This window comes from Arachis ipaensis, chromosome B10 (assembly GCF_059453495.1).
Source record: "Arachis ipaensis isolate K30076 ecotype BB chromosome B10, ASM5945349v1, whole genome shotgun sequence".
Classification (NCBI taxonomy): domain Eukaryota; kingdom Viridiplantae; phylum Streptophyta; class Magnoliopsida; order Fabales; family Fabaceae; genus Arachis; species Arachis ipaensis.
The window spans coordinates 123077079-123102834 of NC_142435.1; the positions used below are offsets into that span (position 1 = coordinate 123077079).

General features: G+C 34.2%; 2 long non-coding RNA genes and 1 other non-coding gene across 4 annotated transcripts; 1 reads left to right on the forward strand and 2 right to left on the reverse strand.

Moving 5' to 3' along the window:
- Positions 1 to 3172: 3172 nt before the first annotated feature.
- On the reverse strand, positions 3173 to 8641 carry LOC107621804 (uncharacterized). 2 transcript variants are annotated; one of them, XR_015886131.1, is made up of 4 exons: positions 8232 to 8641; positions 7109 to 7206; positions 4108 to 4205; positions 3173 to 3271 (listed from the first exon to the last, which is right to left on the reverse strand). It is a non-coding gene; the product is annotated as an uncharacterized LOC107621804 (long non-coding RNA). The 2 variants fall into 2 exon arrangements; XR_015886129.1 differs by lacking the exon at positions 3173 to 3271 and having other exon boundaries at positions 3935 to 4205.
- On the forward strand, positions 7694 to 8697 carry LOC110267968 (uncharacterized). The gene is made up of 2 exons (XR_002355950.2): positions 7694 to 7932; positions 8154 to 8697. It is a non-coding gene; the product is annotated as an uncharacterized LOC110267968 (long non-coding RNA).
- A 7355-nt stretch (positions 8698 to 16052) lies between these two features.
- LOC148581563 (small nucleolar RNA R71) lies at positions 16053 to 16160 on the reverse strand. The gene has a single exon (XR_015896903.1). It is a non-coding gene; the product is annotated as a small nucleolar RNA R71 (small nucleolar RNA).
- Between the last annotated feature and the right edge of the window lie 9596 nt (positions 16161 to 25756).

The following is a 25756-nucleotide window of genomic DNA, read 5'->3' on the forward strand; positions in this document are numbered from 1 at the left end:
TTTTTGTGATAATCGCAGTGCTATTCAGATTGCCCATAATGATGTGTTTCATGAACGCACCAAACACATTGAGATTGATTGTCACTTTGTTCGGCAACGTATCCTTATTGATGCTGTTCGTCTCATTGCTGTTGGGACACTGGATCAGACTGCTGATATCTTCACGAAAGCTCATCACCCGACTCGCTTTCGGACTTTGTTATCCAAACTCAAGTTGGTATCCTTAGCTCCCACTTGAGTTTGAGGGGGGATGTTAGAGAATCAATATAAATCAATTTAGATCAATTAGCATCGTCTATATTTATATAGCATATCTGTACATTAATTGTAGGATTCTATGTCTTTATTTCTATGATTCATTTAGCACCTATAAATACCCCTTGTATATTGTACCTCACAACACAACTCAATAATACACTTTTCATATTATTCTCTCAGTCTCTTATTTCTAACAATTAAAATGATAAATTATTTATAATTTAATTAAAAAATCTTAAATTTAAATTTTAAAATTAATAAAAAAATATTTTTATGAATTATATATAATAACAGTATATTAAGAAAATAATTGTATAATAACCCTTTTTTATATTCTATAATATATAGTATAGAAGTATAAAAAAATTGATACGCTAACCCTTCTCTCTCTCCCACACATACACAAATATATATATATATATATATATATATATATATATATATAGTATAGAAATATAAATTAAGATAAAAATTTACGTACAATTATGTATATATAAAGTTGTTAGTTGAAAATTATTTGACTATTTAATATATTTTACTAAATTATTATTTAACATCGGTCAATTATTAACTTCATATTAATATAATTATACGTAAGTATTTACCATAAATTAATATCTACTTAGAGTAAAACTTTTAACTAATCTAATCATATATAAATTCATCAATTATGCTATACATATAAATTTTTTTGGTAACCAAGTCAAATCAAATTGGCTCAAGCCTAAAAAAAATCAACTTCAGAATAGAGAGCGTGTAAATACGCACTCCTGCAACTGTTTACTGGCGCGAATGTTAATATGAAAAATACTTTTTTTTTCTTGATCAAAACTAAAACGATCAAATTTCAAACGTCGCTCATCTCTAAAAAATCTCTCAAAATCTTCGCGAAAACTCAAGGAAATCTCAAAGCTACATTCCAAATCTTCACCAAAAAACACAAAAACAGAAGATGAAAGATTATTAAAGGTATTATTCATTAATCGTCCAGTTTTTTCACTTTTCTCTTTTGTATTTTCGATCATGAAATACTAGATAATTATATTTCTATTTATTTAGTAGATTCATTTTGTGTTCTTGCGTTAAAGTACATATTACTATTCTCATTATACTGTTTATTTGGTGATAACATTATTAAGTCGGTGTAAAAATGTTACATAGTGTTTCTCGTACATTTTAACCTATATTTACATGTGTGTTGAGGAATTTGAATGTATTTTTTTACATGTTTGAGTGTTTGCATATTTTGAACTGAGTTCGTGTGTAGTACTCAGTAACAAAATTTGATATATTTTGTCTAAATTGAGGTGCACTTGGTGTTATTGTCCTCTTTTTGTTGTAACTAGACACCAAAATGTTATTGTAATACTTCTGAAGTTATTTTGTGCATGTTTGAGTGATTTGTATGTGTTTTTTTTTTCTATTTTTTAAAAATTTTGTTCATAAATTTGTTGTAGCTAGTCCATAAAATATGTTATAGTACTTCTGGTGTCATTTTGTGCATGTTTGATTAAGTTGCATCTTTTTTAATTGATATTGTGTCATGCAATCAAGAAATAATAGTGGTGTATTTAGTTTGTATTTCAGTGTATTTTAACTGAATTGAGGTGCACTTGGTGTTGTTATTGTCCTTTTTTTTTTTATTGTAACTAGGAAACAGAATATTGTTGTAGTGCTTTTGATGTTATTTTGTGCATGTTTGAGTGATTTACATATGTTTTTGTCCATTTTTGAGAGATTTTGTTCATGAATTTGTTGTAACTAGTCCATAGAATTTTGTTGTAGTGCTTTTGGTGCTATTTTGTGCATGTTTGATTGAGTTGCATGTCTTTTTGAACTCACACTGTGTGATGCAATCAAGAGATAATAGCGGTGTATTTGGTTTGTCTTTCAGTATATTTCATGTGAATTGAAATACACTTGATGTTGTTGATATCTATTAACCTAATTTACTATGTTTTTTGTTACTGTCCTAGTTTAATGTGTTATTTTATTTTTGTCTTTAGTTGAAATTGTGTAATATATGTGATGAAATTGCTAGAAATAGTTGATCCGAAAAAGAAAAAATATGTATGAAAAAAAAATTAAAAACAGGTAACTATTGTTAAAAGTAGATAGCTCTCTATTACTAAATTAACAAGGTTTAATAAATAAATTTTTTTAAACTGTAGGAACAAATTGATCATTTCATAGTTGAATATGCTTTACTCGTTTTCTTTAATGAAATAAATCAACTAAGAGATAAAGCTATTTAAGAATCTGAAGCCATCAAACTGTTCAAGCCATCTTAAATATTATTAAGTGCTTACTGTAAATTTTCATAAGGAGATATTGATAATAGATAGCTTAAATGTTGTAAATTGTTAAGAATTTTTATACTAATTGTCTACTAAATTGTCTGTGTAATGTATAGTTAAAACAAACACATACTTTGTATCTTTATAAATATTCAATCCAAATTTTTCATAAATTTTTTTTTGCAAATTTAAACTTTTATGAACCTGTCTGTATTATATTAAAATCTTGTTAATTTGAATGAATCCAAGTTCACAAAATGTAGAAAAAGAAGAATAATTTTTGTAATACATCGAATACACAAAAAATTATTAAAATAAACACGAAAAATGCTTATAATTTTTTCTGTAAATTTTCATTAGCAAATATAGAAATTATGTAGGTTGAATTTATACACTGCTTAACTATTGAATTGTATGTATACTGTATATTTAAAATAAACAAATTTCTTAAAAATTTGAAAAAACTAATTTCAAAACAAACAATAACATGGTAAAATAGAACAAAACAAAAAAATATAAAAAATAAACCTCATTTCCATAAAAAAAATATTGCATAGATTATACTGAAACTATGTAACAAAACACCGAAATGCCTTTACATAAACATCGAAAAATTTGTCGTATTCTCTTGAATCTCTAAATTGATAATTCATAATATGTCCATGATAATGGCTAAAATTTGACTGCACCACACATCCACCATCTAAAAGGTTCAACTGCAAAAAATAAATTATATATTAGCAATATCCTTAAATACATGTATATAAATTTTTGTAGGACAATTTAATCCAACTGAGAGATTTGTCTTCTGAGTTGGAGATATGTTCGATTTCTATTTTTCCTCTCTATTACATGTAATCAATTGGTTCTTAATTTCATTTTTCTTCTTATTTGTTTTCCGAATTTTTGTAGAAAAATCAGTAAGTTTAGAATAATCTTTGTAGAATTTTTTAGCTTTTTCAAGCGTATTAAAAGTCATTCCAACCTTTGGCACAAACTGCTCATCAACATCACACAGAAACTGAAAATACACCAAAAGTATTTTTAAAATATAAACTAATTTATAATTCCAAATGCACCGAAATTGAGAACGAAACAAATTCATCAAAATAATAATTCAGATTCAAAACTCTTACATTACATCCAAATTCTAACCATCAACCATGAACAACAATTTTCACAAACAAAAACTAAATTATACAACTATAGAATCATAAACTACTAACGAACTATATTAACTAGATTCGAACTACACCACAGCCACTTGATTTGATTCAAAACAATAATCAAATTTGTCCTGATTCAATTGACAGTCTGAACTTAAAAATACACTGAAAGCATTTCCAAAATAAACCAAATTATAATTCCAAATGCACCAAAACTGGGAACGAAATAGATTCATCAAAATAATAATTCAGATTCAGAACTCCTACATTATATTTAAATTCAAACCATTAACTATGAACAACAATTTTTATAAACGAAAACAAAATTATTCAACTACAGAATCATAAACTATTAACAAACTATATTGACTAGATTCGAACCACACCTCAACCACTTGATTTGATTCAAAACAATAGTCCAATTCGTCCTGGTTCAATTGATAGTCTGAACTTGAATCATTCATTGTCTTCGAAAACGAAATACCTGCTCAAAGCTTTAAATCAGATAAAACAGTAGTACTGCTTTTGAACAAAGAGAACACAGAGAAGGAAGAGAACACAGAAAAGGAAGAGAACGTAGAGAATGTAAAAAACGTTGAGAAAATTTGAAAAAAAATGAAACCTGTATGTGATATGTGCTTCAAATGTTCATGATATGAAGAGTTCAAGTGTTATTTAGAATATATTAGTTTACATTTTTAGAATATTTTAATTTAATTTAATGTATTTTGATTTTGTTTATTTAATTACTAGATTGAACCTTATGTCTGTGGGCTTAGGATTTTCTATATTTTAACCTAATAAGAGGTTATAAAACCTCATAAATTAGGGTAGTCATAGTATATAATGATTTAGAGGTTTGAAAACTCCTTTTTTGGTTTAATGATGAAACCATGATGTGGACAATTAAGGTTGAGGAGTCCCTCTCTTGTTGCATCGGGGAATTGAGTAGAAGGTTGAGGAGTCCCTTCGATTCAATTTCCAAACTATGGCGTTGACAAGTTAGATTGAGGAGTCCCTTTCTTGTTGCGTCAAGAAATTGGGTAGAAAATAGAGTGATTCTCTTTGTATTCAATTTTAACCTATCCTTTTTGTTTTTATTTCAATTACAATTTATCTTTTCTATTCAATTTCAATTCTTGTCTTGTTTATCCTTTTATTTCTTTATCATTACTTCAAATGTTCGTGATATGAAGAGTTCAAGTGTTATTTAGAAGATATTAGTTTACATTTTTAGAATGTTTTAATTTAATTTAATGTATTTTGATTTTATTTATTTAATTACTAGATTGGGCCTTATGTCTGTGGGCTTAAGATTTTCTATATTTTAACCTAATAAGAGGTTATAAAACCTCATAAACTAGGGTAGTCGCAGTATAGAATGATTTAGATGTTTTGAAAACCCCTTTTTTGGTTTCGTGATAAAATCATGGTGTGGACAATTGAGGTTGAGGAGTCCTTCTCTTGTTGCATCGAAGAATTTGGTAAAAAGTTGAGGAGTCCCTTCGATTTAATTCTCAAACTATGGCGCTGATAAGTTAGGTTGAGGAGTCCTTTTCTTGTTGCGTCAAGAAATTTGGTAGAAAATAGAATGATTCTCTTTGTATTCAATTTCAACCTATCATTTTTATTTTTATTTCAATTATAATTTATTTTTTCTATTCAATTTCAATTCTTGTCTTGTTTATTCTTTTATTTCTTTCGCAGCATGAAAAAGGCTATTATATATATTTGTGCGTTAAGTTAAAATTTTATTAAAAATAGTGGCGCATGGAGGTTAAATAATTTAAATGTAAAGATTAATTGTAAATTCATCATCACTATTAAACAAAAACGAGTTTAGTTTCTATATATCCTCGTATCATAAAAGATGTTCACTCTAAGCCATATCAATTAATTAGTAAAAAGATTTATTTCAATCATCACTTATTATTTTATTATCATAGATGATGCCTTTTGATTAAGTGGCATCATAATTTTTTATATTTAAATACATCAACATCTTAAACTTAATAATTCTAGATGAAGTCCAAAACTTTCTTTTTCAATTAGTAATTAGTTCACAAAAACTGATTGCTGAAATAAAATGAATAAATGATGATTGTTTATTCGCAATAATGGAAGTTGGAACAAGCGTGGTTTTGCCTTTTGATGTTAAGCAGAGGGCACGCCACGTGATGATACCAACATGACAAATTGAATGAGCCAATGATAATAAATGTGCTTTTCTCAGTTCTTTCCCTCCAATTGGAAGATCAATCGATAATAATTGATCCCATTGAGTTTCACTTTTTTCTGTTGGGATAATTGTCTTATTGTATTATTACTTAAACAAGTTAGGGTTTTACCGGACAAAACCCCAAAGTTGTTCTCTTGTGTGTGTGTGTGGGTATACATATATTCTCAAAAAAGTATTATTGACTGAATTGGTTCATTTATATTGAAGACTTGAAATTAGATCATTAAAGAGATGAATATTATTTGTGTAGTTAAAATGTTAATAAATAAAGAAAAAATTTAGAAGAATAATACTTTTTATTAATATTTGTTAATATTTTTTGTTAATATTTTATTTTTATACTATTAAAATTTAAAAATTAAAATTTAATATAAAAATATTGTTATTAGTCAAGTATTTGATCAAAAATAATAAATTTTATTGGTCATGTAATATTATTTATAAAAATATATAAATATTAGGGACTAAAACATTTTATCAATAAGAACCAATATTTTGGATTAACATCTTATTTTTATATTAAAGAAAATATAAAAAGCTAACTTTTATTAGTCAATATTAGTCATTTTTTAATTTTAGAAATTTTATTTTTTGAGAATTTAAAATTTAAGTTTTATAATTTAGAATTTAAGGTTAAATGTTTATAATTTAAACTTTAGAATTTAAGATAAATAAAATTATTTTTAAAAAAATTAGTTGATATCAGCTGAAAAAAGTTGGCTTCCATTATTATTCATTATATTATTATTTTATTAGGATTTAAAAATTTATTAAAATTGAATAAAAAAATTATTTTATATATATATATATTTTGTTATTCCGGGTATTATCCATCTATTTGGAGAATTTATAAATAGATACAAATTTTTGTTCTCGTCTTCCGTATTAAAATATATTATAATATATATATTTTAATTAAAAAATTTTAATTTTTTTTATGGTATACCTTAATCCAATAAATTATGAATTAATTTGTTATAAATTTAAATTTTATTTAAAAATTTATCTTTAATCAATAAATTATTATATACATAAAATAGAATTCAAACTTTCAAAACTTATTTAAATGGACAGATAATCAAATTATTCTACTAACCTAAGTTGCCTAAAAGATTACTAGGTAATAACCTAAAGTTTCCATATCTTACCCGGCAAACGTTGAATGGAATGTTGCGAGACTGATAGGACATGGGAATGCATTATTGCAAAGTTGATGGTAACTAGGTAGTCTGTTCCCATCTCAACACTGCTCCAAACGATAATACCCACTTTAGATTCTAGCCAAAAGACTAATTAATACAAAGAAGACAAATAAAATATAATTTTTTATTTTTTGTTTTTAATTTCAACAATTCTTTATCCAGGGGAGGTGGTACCTTGCAAAATAATAATTTATCCATCAATTATGTGAGTTAAAAATTTAATCAGCTGGCAAACTCGGGATTAATATTCATATTAAACAAGAAACTGGAAATTATTTCCATAACGGGCTGATCAAGGTTTTAAAATTGAGAAATATTATATAAACTATTTCGATAGACATGTATTTTATATATATATATATATATATATATATATATATATATTTTTTTTATTTTTTATTTATATGATTAACAAACTATAAGATGAAATAAAAATTTTATTTTTTATAATATAAAAAATCTACAAAAAATAATGTAATTCCTCTTTAAAATTAACATATACGGTTTACCGGTTATATTAAATACAAAAATATTATGTGAATTGATATGAATCCAATTATATCAAATAGTAGTTCTGACCCATCAACAGAAGTAGAAGTAATTGGACTGAATGATCAAACACTATAACAGAAAAGACTAGAATAATGAAACAAGCAGCATGGATGAAAGACTATAAAATAATTTAGTAGGATGCATTATAGAAGAATAATTTTATTAGCGACAATAAAATTAATTATAACAATTTAGTGGAGGGTTGATTTAAAAGAGAGGTAAAAAGATCATAAGGGACATGCTAAGAATTATATTGTGTTAGTGGAGCTTCTCTTGCTTGAAAGGGAATTTACTGCTACATTCTATTTTCATATTTCTATATTCAATTATCACTCATTTTCTCATCTCTTATGTTTCATACATTAATATTTGTTGATACTGTTGCTAGTATTCTGTTCTTGATTTTGAAAATTGTTTTAAAAATTGATTTTCTTAATAGGTTTACCAACTGATACTTTTGTGGAGAGATTGTCAGCATGACTGAGGAAACTCGTCTAAATCAGTTAGAGGAACTCACCCTCTCTAACAAGCATGAGGTTGCAACATTGAGTCGAGGACTTGAAAAGACTAATGAACGAATTGCGGAAATTTAATCGCAACTTACAACCATGGATTCCTTGCTATGATCCATCGAGAAGCTTCTCTACGATTATTTGAAACTAAAAGCTAAGTCCGATGAACCGCTGAACAACAATGATGGCACAATGGAAAGATTAGGCTCGGTTAGCTTGTATGGGGAACCACATTGGCCTCGCAAATTGAAAGTGGTCGATCTGCCAATGTTTGACGGCGAAGGGGTCGAGGACTGGATCTTTCGAGCAAGACAGTATCTAGAAACCTTTGACATTTTGGTGGAGCAATGGATTTGGGTTCTGTCTTTTCATTTAATCAATGCGGCTTATGCATGGTTAATAAACCCATATTTTATGATGTATTTTGTGCCCAATTCAAGTGATTTATTCAATCCCTCACCCACTTATTCATGTAAATTGCATGGTTTTACTTTCCCTTCTTTATTATGTGATATATGTGAAAAACATGGTTCCTATACTTTAAAAATATTAATTTTAATTACCCTTTATTACCATTCGATGCCGTGATTTGTGTGTTAAATATTTTCAGATCTCTTAAGGCAGGAATGGCTTAGAAGACAGAAAGGAAACATACAAAAATGGAAGGAAAGCACAAAAATGGAGTCTTGAAGAAAAAGGTAGCGACGCGAACGCATGGACGACGCAGCCGCGTGCCTAGCGCGAAAAGGCAGCGACGCGAATGCGTGACGGACGCGTGCCTTGAGCAGAACGCAAATGACGCGTACGCGTGACCGACGCGACCGCGTGGAAGAGCAGAACTCCAGATGACGCGATCGCGTGACCTACGCGGACGCGTGACCTACGCGGACGCGTGACAGACGCCACGTGCATAATCTGCAGAAAACGCCCCCAGCGATTTCTGGACCCTTTTTCGGCCCAATTCTGAATCTAGAAACACAGAATATAAGCCAGAGAATGGAGGAATCGAAAGGGGGATATCATCATTCATAATTTTCATAATTTAGATGTAGTTTTTAGAGAGAGAGGTTCTCTCCTCTCTCTTAGGTTTTAGGATTAGGATTCCTCTTAAAGGAATTAGGATTTCTTATTATTTCAACTTATTATTTCAACTTCTTCTCAGGTTTAATATTCCTTTTATATTTTTATTTATTCTAATACTTTTATTCGTATCTGACTCATGTTACCAATTTGGCTTATGAATTATTCGTATTTAGATTTGAATGTTTTATTTAATATAAATTGAGGTATTTCAGATTTGACTTTGCTTTGCTTTATTTATATGAATGCTTTTAATTTAATTTAGATTTTTTCCTTTTGGCTTTGGTTGATTAATTGGTAACTCTTGAGTTATCAAACTCATCGTGATTGATAATTGTTATTTTTGCTAATTGAATTGAATTCCACTAACTCTAGTCCTTTCTTAGGAGTTGGCTAGGACTTGAGGATCTAACTAATTAGTTCACTTGACTTTCCTTTGCTTTAGTAAAGGTTAACTAAGTGGGATTAAAACTCAATTCTCATCACCATTGATAAGGATAACTAGGATAAGACTTCCAATTTTCATACCTTGCCAAGAGTTTTATTAGATATTAATTTATTAATTCCTGCAATTTATTTTCCTTGTTCAAACCTTTCAAAACCCGAAATTCTACCTTTCCCATAGCTAATAATAAGTCATACCTCCCTGCAATTCCTTGAGAAGACGACCCGAGGTTTGAATACTTCAGTTTATAAATTTTATTGGGTTTGTTACTTGTGACAACCAAAACTTTTGTAAGAAAGGAATTCTTGTGGGTCTAGAAGCTATACTTACAACGCGAATTTATTTGTGAAAATTCTAGATCGCGCGAGAGTTTCGTTCTTCAATGGTACCGTTGGGGTGTCAACAACAACATTCCCTATAATTGGGAGACCTTTCTCGACACCGTGAACACACACTTTGCCAAGAACGTGTTTTACGATCATCAGACTGCCCTCAAGGATCTACGACAAGGAGGGTCAGTGAAAGAGTATCAATGCCAATTTAAAGATCTCAACAACTGTGTAACTGGGCTGAGCGAGGAATGTGTTATTGCTTTATTCATAGCTGGGCTTCAAGAACATCTGAAATGTGAGCTACTGTTGCCCAACCCACTTCCTACATTCAAGCAGTTTTTATTGCAAAGCTCTATGAACAAAAACACGTTGTGACTTTAGGTCTCTCTAAGAGTCGTATGACTCGGCCCATTCTAGAACCCAGTAACCCGAACCGGTTCTCCCTTAATCGGACCCTTAACCCAGTTTCTTGCACCAAGAAAGCACGACTCAAACAACAATACCCACAACTTCTTTTCAAGCTTCACAAGCTTCATTTCCCTCACCCAAAACCACCACTACTCCGTTCAAGAAACTCACTTTCGCTGACATCCGAGTACGTCGCAAGAAAGGACTCTGCTATTACTGTGATAAAAAATTTGCATCAAAGCATCATTGCAAGGCCACCTTCTAGCTATTGGTTGGTGAAGAAGAACTACGCGAACTGCTACAACGCACAGAGGGGGGAGAGGATGACAACCTCGAATCGGATGCGGAGGGTAAGGATACTGACGACGGCTCTCTAACTCTCAGAAGCAGTCTTAATGCCCTTGAAGGTGAGTTCCACCCTAAGACTCTTCGAGTTTGTGGCTCCTATTCTAGTCGACCCCTGATGATTTTGACTGACAGGAGAAGTACCCATAATTTTGTTAAGATTAGTAGTAAAGAGGTTGAATGCTCCACTAATCTAACACCTACGCTTCAAGTGATAGTGGGCAATAAGAACTCTATTCACTGTGGGGCTAAGTGGTTGAATTTGGTGCTGTCAGTGAAAGGTTATGACTTTGCCGTGGATGCATATGTGCTAGATTTGAAGGGATTTGATTTGGTCTTAAGAGGTCACTAGATGATGCGAATGGGACCATCCAAATCAATTACCTAGGGCTATTTATGAAATTCAAGGTCATGGGTAAATCGGTGGTGTTAAAAGGTGAAGAACTATTGAGGGAGGCTTGCTTGAAATTCCGCAAATTAAAGAAGTTGCATAACAACAAGCTTATCACCTCCTTGTTCCAATTAGAGATGACCCTACGCCTTGGAGGAGATGATGAGGAGGCTACAGTTGACACTAATGCGCAGCAGGTTCTTAAAAAATTTTCTGATGTCTTTGAAGAGGCAAAACAATTACCACCACAGCAAGTCGTGGACTACTCTATCCAATTGCTACCAGGGACAGCACCGGTGAGTATTCGACCACACAAGTACCTACACTTCCAAAAGGAAGAAATGTATAGGCTAGTTACTGAGATGTTGCAAACTAGGGTTATTCGAGACAGGAGTGCCTTTTCTAGCCCTGTCTTGTTGGTTAAGAAGAAGAATGGGGATGGAGATTTTGTGTTGATTACATGGCTCTAAATTACCATTACAGTGAAAAATAAATTTTCGATTCCAACAATAGAGGAAATACTAGATGAGCTTCATAGTGCAGTGTTCTTCTCAAAAATTCATTTGTGAAGCGGCTATCATTAGATTAGAATGAATTACGATGACATTGAAAAGACTGCCTTTCGAACACATATGGGCCACTATGAGTTTGCTGTTATGCCTGAGTTGGGTTTTCCAACCATATTTGCGATGTTTCATTGCTATTTTTACGAAATTTTAACTTATAGTCACACTACAGCTGAGCATTTGGAACATCTATCTTTGACTTTGCCAGTGCTGAGGGATCATGATGAGCGGATAATTTATACGCTTTTTGGCACTGTTTTTACATAGTTTTTAGTATATTTTAGTTAGTTTTTACTATGTTTTTATTAGTATTTATGCAAAATTCACATTTCTGGACTTTACTATGAGTTTCTGTATTTTTCTGTAATTTCAGGTATTTTCTGGCTGAAATTGAGGGACCTAAGCAAAAATCTGATTCAGAGGCTGAAAAAGGACTGCAGATACTGTTGGATTCTGACCTCCCTGCACTCAAAATGGATTTTCTGGAGCTGCAGAAACCCAATTGGCACGCTCTCAATTGCGTTGGAAAGTAGACATCCTAGGCTTTTCAGCAATATATAATAGTCCATACTTTGCTGAGTTTTGATAATGCAAACTGGCATTTTAACGCCAACTTTCTATCATATTCTGGCGTTAAACGCCAGAACTGGCATAAAAGCTGGAGTGAAACGCCCAAACTAGCACCAAAGCTGGCGTTTAACTCCAAGAAGAGTCTCTACACGTGGAAGCTTCAATGCTCAGCCCAAGCACACACCAAGTGGGCCCAGAAGTGGATTTCTGCACTATTTGCACTTAGTTACTTATTTTCTGTAACCCTAGCTACTAGTTTAGTATAAAAATTAATTTTAGTGATTTATTTTAGATATCTTTTGATCAGTTCTATGCTATCATAGATCATATTGTACATGTTTGGAGGCTGGCCTCACAGCCATGCCTAGACCTTTCACTTATGTATTTTTAACGGTGGAGTTTCTACACCCCATAGATTAAGGTGTGGAGATCTGCTGTTCCTCATGAATTAATACAAAGTACTACTATTTTTCTATTCAACTCAAGTGTATTCTTATTCTAAGATATTCATTCGCACACAAGAATATGATGAATGTGATGATCAAGTGACACTCATCACCATTCTCACTTATGAACGCGTGCCTGACAAACACTTTCGTTCTACATGAAAACAAGCTTGAATGCATATCTCTTGGATTCCTGGTCCATGCGTTTGAATGTCTCTCCTGACAACAGAGCCTTCAATTTCTTGAGATCAGAGTCTTCGTGGTATAAGCTAGAATCAATTGGTAGCATTCTTGAGATCCAAAAAGTCTAAACCTTGTCTGTGGTATTCCGAGTAGGATCTGGGATGGGATGACTGTGACGAGCTTCAAACTCGCGAGTGTTGGGCATAGTGACAGACGCAAAAGGATCAATGGATCCTATTCCAACATGAGTGAGAACCGACAGATGATTAGCCATGCGGTGACAGCGCATTTGGACCATTTTCACTGAGAGGACGGACGGTAGCCATTGACAACGGTGATCCCCCAACATACAGCTTGCCATGAAAAGGAGTATGAATGATTGAATGAAGACAGTAGGAAAGCAGAGATTCAGAAGCAACAAGCATCTCCATACGCTTTTCTGAAATCCCACCAATGAATTACATAAGTATTTCTAATTTATTTTATATTTTATTTATATTTTAATTCTTAAAACTTCATAACCATTTGAATCTACCTGACTGAGATTTACAAGATGACCATAGCTTGCTTCAAGCCGACAATCTCCGTGGGATCGACCCTTACTCACGTAAGGTTTATTACTTGGACGACCCAGTGCACTTGCTGGTTAGTTGTGCGAAGCTGTGAAAAAGAGTTGAGATTACAATTGTGCGTACCAAGTTGTTGGCGCCATTGAGATCACAATTTCGTGCACCAAGTTTTTGGCACCGTTGCCGGGGATTGTTCGAGTTTGGACAACTGACGGTTCATCTTGTTGCTCAGATTAGGTAATTTTATTTTGATTTTAAGCTTTATTGTTTTTATTATTTTTATTTTCAAAAAAAAAATTCAAAAAAAATAAATTATTCTATGACTTCAGAATTTTTAAGAACGAATTCTAGAGTTTTATGATGATCTGTTGAAGTCTGGCTGGCTGTGAAGCCATGTCTAATGTTTTGGACCAAGGTTTCAATTTATCATCACAAGAGCTTGTTGATTTCTATCAATCTTGCTGTTGAATGTAATGATCTGCTAAAGCTTGGCTGGCCATTGGCCATGTCTAGTATTTTGGACCGGAGCTTTCACTGAAAGCTTGGCTGGCTAGTAAGCCATGTCTAATTCTTGGACCGGAGTTTTAGACTAACATTGCATGATTCCTGGAATTCTCATTAAAAATTTTGAATTCCTTATTTTCTCTTTTTCCAATTAATTTTTGAAAAATTACAAAAAAATAAATAAAATCATAAAAATAAAAAATAATGTGTGTTTCTTGTTTGAGTCTAGTGGCTATTTCTAAGTTTGGTGTCCTGCATATTTTTAATTTTCTTGCATTTTTCGAATATATGCATTATGTTCTTCATTAATTTTCAAGTTGTTCTTGATGATTTACTTGGGTCTGATCTTTAAATTCTCTTATTTTGTGTCTTTTGTTGTTTCTCATGTGTATTCTCAAGTTGTTAGTATGTCCAATATGAAAATTTCTAAGTTTGGTGTCTCGCATGCATTGTTTATCTGATCTTAGTTCTCCATGATTAGTTTCATTTTGTTGTTTTTTATCATTAAAAATTCAAAAAAATTTTTTCAAAATTTTGTCTTTTCAAGTCAATAATACAGAGAATTGAAGATTCAAAACATTCAGCAAAGGAATTACAGAGAAAAGCTGGGCGTTCAAAACACCCAGTGAAAAAGGAAAAACTGGCATTTAAACGCCAGTCAGGGTACCTAGCTGGGTGTTAAACGCCCAAAGGGGTAGTATTTTGGGCGTTAAACGCCAGAATAGATACCATTCTGGGCGTTTAACGCCAGGATAACAAGGGAGGTAAGTTAGTTTTTAATTCAAATCTTTTTCAAATCTTCAAAATTTTTCAAAATCAAATCTTTTCCAAATCATATTTTTTTTATCATATCTTTTTCAAAATCAAATCCTTTCCATTTTTCTCTCACTATTTTCAAAAATCTTTGCTACCAATTAATGATTTGATTCAACAATTTCAAGTTTGTTACTTATTTGTTAAGAAAGGTTCAATATTTGAATTTTAGAATTATATCTTTTAAATTTCTTGTTAGCCAAGTCATTAATTTTAAAAATAAAATCTTTTTAAATTATTTTTCAATCATATCTTCTCAATCACATCTTTTTCAAAATAATTTTCAATCATATCTTTTTTATTGCTAATTTCAAAATCTTTTTCAAAACCACTTAACCACTTTCTCACTTTTAATTTTCGAAAACCATCAACCATTTTTTTAATTTTCTTTTAATTAATTAAAATTTTTTTTAATTTTGTTTTCGAAAATTCTTCTCCCTCCTCACCTTTTTCTATTTAAGACCAACACTTCTCCTCTATTAGCAATTCGAACTCACTCCCTCTCTATAAGTTCGAATTCTCCTCTCTACCTCATCCTTTTATTCTTCTTTTTCTCTGACACCTCAAGAAATCTCTATACTGTGACATAGAGGATTCCATACTTTCTTCTTCTCTTCTCTTTCATATGAGTAGGAACAAGGACAAAGGCATTCTTATTGAAGCTGATCTTGAACCTGAAAGGAACTTGAAGAGAAAGCTAAGAGAAGCTAAAGCACAACTCTTTGGAGAGGACCTAACAGAAATTTTCAAAAAGGAAGCAGACAAAACAAACATGGCTGAACCCAACAACAATGGTGGAGATGCAAGGAAGATGCTTGGTGACTTTATTGCACCCTCTTCTGACTTATGTGGAAGGAGCATCTCAATTCCTGCAATTGGAGCAAACAACTTTGAGCTTAAGCCTCAATTAGTTTCTCTAATGCAGCAGAATTTCAAGTATCATGGACTTCCATTGGAAGATCCTCATCAGTTTTTAGCTGAGTTCTTGCAAATCGGTGACACTGTTAAGACTCATGGGGTTGACCCTGAGGTCTACAAACTTATGCTTTTCCCTTTTGCTGTAAGAGACAGAGCTAGGACATGGTTGGACTCACAGCCTAAGGACAGCCTGAACTCTTGAGAAAAGCTGGTCAATGCCTTCTTGGCAAAGTTTTTTCCACCTCAAAAATTGAGTAAGCTTAGAGTGAAAATCCAAACCTTCAGACAGAAGGAAGGCGAATCCCTCTATGAAGCTTGGAAAAGATACAAGTAATTGATCAAAAGGTGTCCTTCTGGTATGCTTTCAGAATGGAGCATCATATGCATATTCTATGTTGGTCTGTCTGAACTGTCCAAGATGTCATTGGACAACTCTGCTGGTGGATCTCTTCATCTGAAGAAGACGCCTGAAGAAGCTCAGGAACTCATTGAAATGGTTGCAAATAACCAATTCATGTATACTTCTGAAAGGAATCCTGTGAATAATGGGACAACTCAGAAGAAATGAGTTCTTGAAATTGATACTCTGAATGCCATATTGGCTCAGAACAAAATATTGACTCAGCAAGTCAATATGATTTCTCAGAGTCTGAATGGATTGCAGGCTGCATCCAACAGTACTAAAGAAGTATCTTCTGAAGAAGAAGCTTATGATCCTGAGAACCCTGCAATGGCAAAGGTGAATTACATGGGAGAACCCTATAGAAACACCTATAATCCTTCATGGAGAAATCATCCAAATTTCTCATGGAAGGACCAACAGAAGCCTCAACAAGGCTTCAATAATAATGGTGGAAGAAATAGGTTTAGCAATAGCAAGCCTTTTCCATAATCTTCTCAGCAACAGAAAGAGAATTCTGAACAGAGCCATTCTGGCCTGGCAACCACAGTCTCTGATCTATCTAAGACCACGCTAAGTTTCATGAATAAAACAATGTCCTCCATTAGAAATTTGGAGGCACAGGTGGGTCAGCTGAGTAAGAAAATTACTGAAACTCCTCCCAGTACTCTCCCAAGCAATACAGAAGAAAATTCCAAGAGAGAGTGAGGAGGACGTGAGTCCCAGTGAGAAAAGCCTCATGGAACGTCCTCTGGACAGAAAGGAATTTCCCTTTGAGGAACCAAAAGAATCTGAGGCTCATACAGAGACCATAGAAATTCCATTGAACTTCCTTCTGCCATTCATGAGCTCTGATGAATATTCTTCCTCTGAAGAGGATGAAGACATCACTGAAGAGCAAGTTGCTAAATATCTAGGAGCAATCATGAAGCTGAATGCCAAGTTATTTGGTACTGAGACTTGGGAGGATGAACCCCCCTTGTTCACCAATGAACTGAATGCATTAATGAGGCAGACATTACCTCAGAAGAAACCAGATCCTGAAAAATTCTTCATACCTTGTACCATAGGCACCATGACCTTTGAGAAGGCTCTATGTGACCTGGGGTCAGGGATAAACCTCATGCCACTCTCTGTAATGGAGAAACTGGGAATCTTTGAGGTACAAGCTGCAAGAATCTCACTTGAGATGGCAGCAAATCAATGAAACAGGCTTATGGACTAGTAGAGGACGTGCTAGTGAAGGTTAAAGACCTTTACACCCTTGCTGATTTCATAATCCTAGACACTGGGAAGGATGAGGATGAATCCATCATCCTTGGCAGACCCTTCCTAGCCACAGCAAAAGCTGTGATTGATGTTGACAGAGGAGAGTTGGTCCTTAAGTTGAATAAGGACTACCTTGTATTCAAGACTCAAGGTTCTCCTTCTATAACCATGGAGAGGAAGCATGAAAAGCTTCTCTCAATACAGAGTCAAACAAAACCCCTACATTCAAACTCTAAGTTTGGTGTTGGGAGGCCACAACCAAACTCTAAGTTTGGTGTTGAGAGGCCACAACTAAACTCTAAGTTTGGTGTTGAGAGGCTCCAACCCTGCTCTGATTATCTGTGAGGCTCCATGAGAGCTCACTGTCAAGATATTGACATTAAAGAAGTGCTTATTGGGAGGCAACTCAATGTTATTTAATTATATCTATTTATTTTTCATTGTTATTTTATGTTTTCTTTAGGTTGATGATCATGTGAAGTCACAAAAACAACTGAAAAATAAAAAATAGAATGAAAAAAATAGCATTAAAAATAACTCACCCTGGAGGAAGAGCTTACTGGCGTTTAAATGCCAGTAAGAGTAGCAGAATGGGCGTTAAACGCCTAGTCTGGCACTATTCTGGGCGTTAAATGCCAAAAATAGGCACCAGACTGGCGTTTAACGCCAGAACAGGGCACCAAGTTGGCGTTAAACGCCAAGAAAGGGAGAAAAGCTGGCGTTAAACGCCAGAAACAAGCAACAATCTGGCATTTAACACCAGAATTGCACTCTAAGGGCGTCTTGCACGCCTAAATGGAGCAGGGATGTTAAAGTCCTTGGCCCCTCAGGATCTGTGGACCCCACAGGATCCCCACCTACCCCACCTCTTCTTCTCTCCTCTTCACACCTTTCCATATCACTCTTTCCTAAATACCCTTCACCAATCACCTCATTTACTTTTCCCCAAAATACCACTTATCTTCAAATTTAAAACTCTTTTTCCCTCCCAAACGCAACCCCAAATACACGAACCAAGACTCCCCCAACTCCTATATATACCCCTCATCAATCCTTCAATTTCACACATCACAAACACCTTATACCCCCTTGGCCAAACCCACCCTCACCCTCCATCTCCTCCATTTTCTTCTTCTTCTCCTTCATTCTTTCTTTTTTGCTCGAGGACGAGCAAACACTTTAAGTTTGGTGTGGTAAAAGCATTGCTTTTTGTTTTTCCATAACCATTTATGGCACCTAAGGCCGGAGAAACCTCTAGAAAGAGGAAAGGGAAGGCAAAAGCTTCCACCTCCGAGTCATGGGAGATGGAGAGATTCATCTCAAAGGTCCATCAAGACTACTTCTATGAAGCTGTGGCCAAAAAGAAGGTGATCCCTGAGGTTCCTTTCAAGCTCAAAAGGAGTGAGTATCCGGAGATCCGACATGAGATTAGAAGAAGAGGATCGGATGTTCTCTCTAATCCTATTCAACAAGTCGGAATGTTAATGGTTCAAGAGTTCTATGCAAACGCATGGATCACTAGGAACCATGATCAAAGTATGAACCCGAATCCAAAGATTTGGCTTACAATGGTTCGGGGAAAATACTTAGATTTCAGTCCGGAAAATGTAAGGTTGGCGTTCAACTCGCCAATGATGCAAGAAAACGCACGCCCCTACATTAGAAGGGTCAACTTTGTTCAAATGTTGGACCAAGTCCTCATGGACATATGTGTGGAAGGAGCTCAATGGAAAAGTGACTCAAGAGGCAAACCAGTTCAATTGAGAAGACCGGACCTTAAGCCTGTAGCTAGAGGATGGTTGGAGTTCATCCAACGCTCTATCATTCCTACTAGCAACCGATCCGAAGTAACTGTGGATCGGGCCATCATGATCCATAGTATCATGATTGGGGAGGAAGTGGAAGTTCATGAGATTATACCTCAAGAACTCTACAAGGTGGCTGACAAGTCCTCCACTTTGGCAAGGTTAGCCTTTCCTCACCTCATTTATCACCTCTACAATTCAGCTGGAATTGACATAGAGGAAGACACCTTCATTGATGAGGACAAGCCCATCACTAAGAAAAGGATGGAGCAAACAAGAGAGCCCACTCATGGACCTCAACAAGAGCATGAGGAAATTCCTCATCATGAAATCCCTGAGATGCCTCAAGGGATGCACCTTCCTCCACAAAACTATTGGGAGAAAATTAACACCTCCCTAGGAGAATTAAGTTCCAACATGGGACAACTAAGGGTGGAGTACCAAGAGCATTCCATCCTCCTCCATGAAATTAGAGAAGACCAAAGAGCCATGAGGGAGGAGCAACAAAGGCAAGGAAGAGACATTGAGGAGCTAAAGCACTCCATAAGATCTTCAAGAGGAAGAACTAGCCGCCATCACTAAGGTGGACCCGTTCTTTAATCTTCTTGTTCTTTATTTTCTGTTTTTCGTTTCATATGCCTTATGTTTTATTTATGTTTGTGTCTTTATTACATGATCATTAGTGTTTAAGTGTCTATGTCTTAAAGCTATAAATGTCCTATGAATCCATCACCTTTCTTAAATGAAAAATATTTTTAATTGCAAAAAAACTAGAAGTACATAGTTTCGAATTTTATCATGAAGTTAGTTTAATTATTTTGATGTGGCGGCAAAACTTTTTGTTTTCTGAATGAATGCTTGAACAGTGCATATTTTTGAATTTGTTGTTTATGAATGTTAAAATTGTTGGCTCTTGAAAGAATAATGAAAAAGGAGAAATGTTATTGATAATCTGAAAAATCATAAAAATGATTCTTGAAGCAAGAAAAAGCAGTGAATAGAAAAAGCTTGCGAAAAAAATATATATATATAAAAGTAAAAGAAAGAAAAAGAAAAAGCAAGCAAAAAAAGCCAATAGCCCTTTAAACCAAAAGGTAAGGGTAAAATAAAAAGAATCCAAGGCTTTGAGCATCAGTGAATAGGAGGGCCCAAAGGAATAAAATCCTGGCCTAAGCGGCTAAACCAAGTTGTCCCTAACCATGTGCTTGTGGCGTGAAGGTGTCAAGTGAAAAGCTGGAGACTGAGCGGTTAAAGTCGTGATCCAAAGTAAAAAGAGTGTACTTAAGAGCTCTGGACACCTCTAATTGGGGACTCTAGCAAAGCTGAGTCACAATATAAAAAGGTTCACCTAGTTATATGTCTGTGGCATTTATGTATCCGGTGGTAATACTGGAAAACAAAATGCTTAGGGCCACGACCAAGACTCATAAAGTAGCTGTGTTCAAGAATCAACATACTGAACTAGGAGAATCAATAACACTATCTAAATTCTTGAGTTCCTATAGATGCCAATCATTCTGAACTTCAAAGGATAAAGTGAGATGCCAAAACTGTTCAGAGGCAAAAAGCTACAAGTCCTGCCCATCTAATTGGAGCTAAGTTTCATTGATATTTTAGAATTTATAGTATATTCTCTTCTTTTTATCCTATTTGATTTTCAATTTCTTGGGGACAAGCAACAATTTAAGTTTGGTGTTGTGATGAGCGGATAATTTATACGCTTTTTGGCACTATTTTTACATAGTTTTTAGTATGTTTTAGTTAGTTTTTACTATGTTTTTATTAGTATTTATGAAAAATTCACATTTCAGGACTTTACTATGAGTTTGTGTATTTTTCTATGATTTCAGGTATTTTCTGGCTGAAATTGAGGGACTTGAGCAAAAATCTGATTCAGAGGCTAAAAAAGGACTGCAGATGCTGTTGGATTCTGACCTCCCTGCACTCGAAATGGATTTTCTGGAGCTACAGAAATCCAATTGGCGCGCTCTCAATTGCGTTGGAAATTAGACATCCTGGGCTTTCCAGCAATATATAATAGTCCTTACTTTGCCCGAGTTTTGATAACGCAAATTGGCGTTTTAACGCCAACTTTCTACCCTATTCTGGCGTTAAACGCCAGAACTAGCATAAAAGCTGGAGTTAAACACCCAAACTGGCACCAAAGCTGGAATTTAACTCCAAGAAGAGTCTCTATACGTGGAAGCTTCAATGCTCAGTCCAAGCACACACCAAGTGGGCCCTGGAAGTGGATTTCTGCCCTATCTGCACTTAGTTACTTATTTTCTGTAACCATAGCTACTAGTTTAGTATAAAAACTACTTTTAGTAATTTATTTTAGATATCTTTTGATCAGTTATATGCTATCATAGATCATATTGTACACGTTTGGAGGCTGGCCTCACGGCCATGCCTAGACCTTTCACTTATGTATTTTCAACGGTGGAGTTTCTACACCCCATAGATTAAGGTGTGGAGCTCTGCTGTTCCTAATGAATTAATACAAAGTACTATTGTTTTTCTATTCAACTTAAGCATATTCTTATTCTAAGATATTCATTTGCACACAAGAATATGATGAATGTGATGATCAAGTGACACTCATCACCATTCTCACTTATGAACGCGTGCCTGACAAACACTTTCGTTTTACATGAAAACAAGCTTGAATGCATATCTCTTGGATTCCTGGTCCATGCGTTTGAATGTCTCTCCTGACAACAGAGCCTTCAATTTCTTGAGATCAGAGTCTTTGTGGTATAAGCTAGAATCAATTGGCAGCATTCTTGAGATCCAAAAAGTCTAAACCTTGTTTGTGGTATTCCGAGTAGGATCTGGGATGGGATGACTGTGACGAGCTTCAAACTCGCGAGTGTTGGGCATAGTGACAGACGCAAAAGGATCAATGGATCCTATTCCAACATGAGTGAGAACCGACAGATGATTAGCCGTGCGGTGACAACGCATTTGGACCATTTTCACTGAGAGGACGGACGGTAGCCATTGACAACGGTGATCCCCCAACATACAGCTTGCCATGGAAAGGAGTATGAATGATTGAATGAAGACAGTAGGAAAGCAGAGATTCAGAAGCAACAAGCATCTCCATACGCTTATCTGAAATCCCACCAATGAATTATATAAGTATTTCTATCTTATTTTATATTTTATTTATATTTTAATTCTTAAAACTTCATAACCATTTGAATATGCCTGACTGAGATTTACAAGATGACTATAGCTTGTTTCAAGCCGACAATCTCCGTGGGATCGACCTTTACTCACGTAAGGTTTATTACTTGGACGACCCAGTGCACTTGCTGGTTAGTTGTGCGAAGTTGTGAAAAAGAGTTGAGATTACAATTGTGCGTACCAAGTTGTTGGCGCCATTGAGATCACAATTTCGTGCACCAGATCACCACTTCTTTGCCAAACACTCTAAATGCTCCTTTTTTCAGCAGCAAATTGAGTATTTGGGCTGGTGCACAAGATGCTGAAACAATTGCATGGGTTCTTAGGATTCATGGGCTATTATCGCAAGTTTGTGGCTAATTATGCTCAACTAGCATTTTCCCTAATCGAATTGTTGAAGCGGAATGCTTCCAAGTGGATTTTGGAGGCCGATCATGCCTTTCACCAAATGAAATAAATTATGACTCAAACCCCAGTTCTAGCACTTCCTAATTTTTCTAAACCGTTTGTGGTGGAAACGGATACTTCTAGTACGGGTATTGACGTGGTCTTATCTCAAATGGGGCATCTTGTAACACCCTTACTATCAAAATATCACGCTTTTAGCTGCGCCACTCTAATAGTAAGAAGTGTTATGATGACTTCATATATTGAATAATAAAATATGAGCCTTTGACTCAAAATCGTATCGTCATTTTCTTTTAAAAAAAATACAAAAATACTTTTTAATAAAAACAAATAAGCATATACATGTATACAAACATTATTACTTAAGCAACTTACAAATATTACATATATACAAGTCATTACAGTCAAAATTCATATCCCTCTTACAAGAATATAATAATAAAGGCGAGGAAAAACTATAACACATGTATACAAACAGAAATAACATATCTAAGAACTTAACAAAAACTCCGCAAGCTTCCTTGTCCGTCTTGAAAAGAGAAGTTTGTAGGGGGGTAAGAACGTCGTTCTCGCAGGTTCTAAATAGAGGATTTAAGAATTATTTTAAGAGGATACATATAAAAAAAAGAATATAGTTCAAAAATAGTATTTTTTGTTCGTCTTATGAATCTTTTCAAATATCTAAACGTTTATTTATCCAAAGTTAACATTCACACCATATTTAATTATTTATAAGAATCCCAAATAAGTTACCTTACCAAATCATTTCAATACATATCCAGGGACAACTTAATTAAACTTATCAAATCATGGCCTTCGGCCCAAATCAAATTAACTCGGCCTTTGACCCAAATCAAATCAACTTGGCCTCCAGCCCAATTTAAATCAATCCGTCAAAACTTAAAACGGAAATCAATCACAAGCACAAATAAAATTCAAGGCATATACATGTAAAGTACAGTTACAGCAAGTATCACAGTTACCGATTAAACACAATTCATCAGATAGGCAAACCAAAACACTTATGCACAAAGCAAACAAAGCAAACAAATGCAACATGATGTATGCCTGTCCTACTGGCCGTGAGCTCACGTGTCAGTTACTTTGCCAAAACCCGACACACCAGGTAGTTAACCCAGATATTGTCTCTCTGACATGCTCCACACTCTTGGGATATAGTGCCGATCATACTCTTGGGATATAGTGCCCGCCACACTCATAGGATATAGTGTCTGCCGCATTTCCTAGGATAAAGTGCTCCCACACTATTGGGATACCCGCCACGCTCTTGAGATATAGTGCTTGACACACTCATAGGATATAGTGTTAGACACACTTCCCAAGGTAAAGTGCTCCCACACTCTTAGGATATAGCGCCCGTCACACTCTTAGGATATAGTGCCCGACACACTCATGGGATATAGTACCTGACACACTTTACAAATAGAGAGAAAGTGATACCACAAGAATGGAACAGAACATACAGTCACACTTTACATTCATAATCGTTGTCCTCATAATCACTTTCAATCATTCTTCTTCCTCATCTCTTACTCGGAGTAAGTGGACAATGCCACCGCATCTTACCCAACTTCTCAATATCATTCAATTCACTCAACAATCATACTTTAAAAATCAATCCTCATCATCCCTCATTTCTTCTTATTACACCTCCCATTTCATTCATCAATAATTTTAAAATCAAAACACAATTCATTCTTTTCTAAATAAATCAAACCATATAACCCTTAAATCAAAATATTTTCAAATAACAATTTCAAACGAAGCTTCCAATTTTTATAAAAATTTGAGCAGCATCTCCTCTAAAATTCGGACTTTGCCACCCTTCAAGGCTCCCATCCAAACATCCCTCAAATCCTTCTCAATCATTTCCAAATAGCAAATTATTTTCAATAATCAAACCATTTCCAAATATCAAATCCTTTTCAAAATTATTTTGAACCAAATATCAATATTAAATCTTTTCTAAAGTTAAATCATTTCCAAAATTAAACTAAATTTCGATATTAAATCCCTTCCAGTAATTCAAGAAAAACCAATTCAATAACAACCAACTAGGCAAGTAATTACATTTATTCAAAGCAACTCAGTTCTATCCATAAGACTTACAAAAATCATAAACATACATTTTTCTCATTAATATCAACTTATAACAATTCTTGAAAGTAAAAAAGAGTTTAAGAAATTGCCCCTACCTCGAATAGTCAAACCCATAAAACCAAACATGTCTAAAAACCTTATTTCTCTTGTCCAACAACAGTGGCAAAGAGCTTTCGCGGCAACGCAGCTGCTTGTTGTCACACGCAGCAGTGCCACTGTTATCTCCACTCTTCTGGTCAGCCTCAAACAGCAACGGCGGCAGCTCCTGACGGCACCGGTGGCCGCAACGGCAGTGAAGGAAACCACCACACCTTCCTCTCTTCTCTATTGCGTTCTCTCTCTATCTCGTCTGACTCTTCTCGTGACAGCTTGATGGTGACACTCCTTATTACTCCAGCTATAGAAGGTTCAGCGGTTCCCTCTGGCGACTTCTCCCGAATGAAAGTGACGTCAATGTGAATAACAGGAAGATACAAACACTTAAATTGGATTAGATTTTTTATTAGAATTTTAGAACTCAAGAAATCAAACTCAGAAGGTTTATGTTTTCATGGAAATGTCTCTCGGTCTCTCTCTTGTTTTCCTCTCATGGTTTCGTTGAAAATGAAGAAGATTCATGGTTAATAATGATAATGTATATTAGAGAAGGTTGTGTAAAACCCGAATAATTAATAAATAATTAACTCATAAATTAATATTTATTCAAGAAAATTAAAAAATTAAATTTTATAGTTTAATGAGATAGAGCTAATTAAAATAAGAATT